Raw genomic sequence first — 229 nt, 5'->3', positions numbered from 1 at the left:
ACCTCAGTCTCTGGCTGGGAACCCAGGCCCTTCTCCAAGCAGTTTCAGGGTGAGGGCACCTGAGGTCACCCCCACCCCCAACATCTTTTGCCTTTAGCTGGAGCTAGTATTTAAGGTTGTGGCTTGGGCTATTTGGGAGAGTCACTCAGTTTTCCTAGTATCTCCCATGTATACAGGAGATAAACATGCTATTAAACTTGTTTGTTTTTCTCCAGTTAAGCTGTCTTTC

This window comes from Bison bison, unplaced genomic scaffold, assembly GCF_000754665.1.
Source record: "Bison bison bison isolate TAMUID 2011002044 unplaced genomic scaffold, Bison_UMD1.0 scf7180017859307, whole genome shotgun sequence".
NCBI classification, from domain to species: Eukaryota; Metazoa; Chordata; class Mammalia; order Artiodactyla; family Bovidae; genus Bison; species Bison bison.
This window is presented reverse-complemented; position numbering follows the sequence as displayed.